Source organism: Balaenoptera acutorostrata, chromosome 10 (assembly GCF_949987535.1).
Source record: "Balaenoptera acutorostrata chromosome 10, mBalAcu1.1, whole genome shotgun sequence".
NCBI lineage: Eukaryota > Metazoa > Chordata > Mammalia > Artiodactyla > Balaenopteridae > Balaenoptera > Balaenoptera acutorostrata.
The window spans coordinates 56,515,322-56,517,581 of NC_080073.1; positions in this window are offsets into that span (position 1 = coordinate 56,515,322).

Consider the following 2,260-nt stretch of genomic DNA (forward strand, 5'->3'; position numbering starts at 1 on the left):
ACTTAGGCTCCCACCAACAACCAGCACTGCGCCTTTCCAGCCACATAACTGGGCCATACTTGCAGCTAATGACCCAGCCCCAGTCAAGCCTTGAGATCCCTGCAGTCCTGGTTGACATTTGTGTGCTGCAACTTCATGAGGGACCCTGATCCAGAACCACCCAGATGAGTTGCCTGAATTCCTGACCTACAGAAATTGTATGCATTGAAAAGTTTTTCTTGTTTGTTAAGCTGCTAAGTTTTGGGGTAATCTTTTATGCGGTGATAGGTAACTAATTCACTAGCCTCTCTTATAGATAAATAAATAGACAGAGAGGTAGTTCTACTACGGCTGAAAAGCTTTGCTCATCTTTAATTCTTTTTAATGCTTCCTGGAAATACGGGAGTAGGCTGTGCCAGACATCATGTAAGTATCATACTGAGTTTTCTTCAACTGAGTCACACGATGAAATCAGTTCTATGTAACAAGGCAGCAGAGGTTTTACTCATGAACTTGTTCATATGAAACTTGCTCATATGAAAGGCAAATGTAAAGGTTTCTTTGTGTGTGTGTGAAATGTGTGTGTACATGTGTGTTGGTTGTGAGAACTGAAGAAAACAGGGCTAATTAATCATAGTAGAAACTTCATGCGGGGTATCAGAGACTCTGTCTTAAGAGCCTCACATGTCACATGAAGTGAAGACTCAGGGCATTTTTATGCTTGGGCTCCTCACGGTATGTGGGACGTCTCCCATCCCATGATTGAGAGCCCTCACACAACTCCTGCAGTTTTATCTTTCTTGACTGAGGGCACTTAAGATGAAGTGGGGGAAATCTCTCCTTGCCGCACAGGGCAACTGGCCAGCTGGTTGGAAGCGTCACAGTGTCTGGTCACGCTGGCGTGATCACTAATCATTTCTCTCTTTACATTTTTAGGAACCATCACTCGTTCTGACCTCATGTCAGCTGACACTGACCGGGCCTAGTAACAGAGCCCCACATTGGAAAACTACACCAGGAAGGCCCAGAACCTACTGAACAAGACCGTGCCACACCTCTACCAGGGTCAGAAGCCAGGATGTCTGATGACCGTTGTGTGAGACCCACAATTCTGACCAGCAGGCCACTGCACAGCTCCAGTCGGCAGGGAATCCTCATTTGAAATGGCTGATTTCTTTTTTTCCCAATCTAAATCTTCATCAAATCTGAAATCTAGCAAATATTTAAAAATGACATGGTATTTTTATAGTAACCTAACAGACCCTATGAGATCATTTTCATGAACACTGCATCACTTTTTAATAAAAAGTGTGTGTAAGGTACCCTTGCCTTTTACCTTGTTGATGGTCTACAGACCAGCACTTAAGCACATCCTGCAATGATTCCCCACCTGGAGTCTTTGAAGGTGGTCCTGGGGTTCCATAAATAATCCTCATCATTGCAAAAAACATAACAGGAACTCTGTACTTGCCCGTGATAAAGCTGCCTGGGGTGAGTTAAGCAGGGGTGGGCACACTAGGGTCTGGTGGCCAAACTGGGCCCAGCACCTGTTTTTGTGAACAAAATTTTATTGAAGTGCAACCACATCCATTTATTTGTAGGTTGTCTGTAATGGCTCTCATACTACAACAGCACAGTTGGGTGGCTGAGGTGGAGAATTGTATGGCTCACAAAGCCAAAAATATTTATTATCTGGACCTTTGCAGAAAAAGTTAGCCAACCTCTGAAATAAAGCATCACACTCACACTTCTCACCTTGGGCTCAGCAAGTGTTACCTGGTGTGGGGCCCTACCCTGGCGCCTCACACAGATTGAGAGTTAATTTCTTGGTTTAATAACGTTAACATAAATTTTATACATTAAATCGTTCAAGATTTAGGGTGGAGTCAGCAGAATTTTCCTTGTTAACCAAGAATTTCCTTACTCGTGCTTATCAAAATTAAAAATGGAATCTGGACTGCTCATATACTTTTAACAGTCTTTAGATCCATTGGGCAAGTTTAAGCAGATGTCTTTTTTCCAACATGACTTATTTAGTTGGACACCAATACTTTACAGAGCTAACTGTTCTTAGCCTTATAGTGTGTTTTTAAAATGAAAACATGTAAACTATTTGGGATACAATGTTTTTCTTGATTTGAAAAGTCATAAGCATGGATTAATCCACATTGTACAAGATAGAAAATGCTGGTAGCAAAATTTAATACAAGTATAACAGCTACAGGATTTGAATTCACTGGTTTGGAAACACGAAGCATATATTTTTTGGCACTGAGAGAGA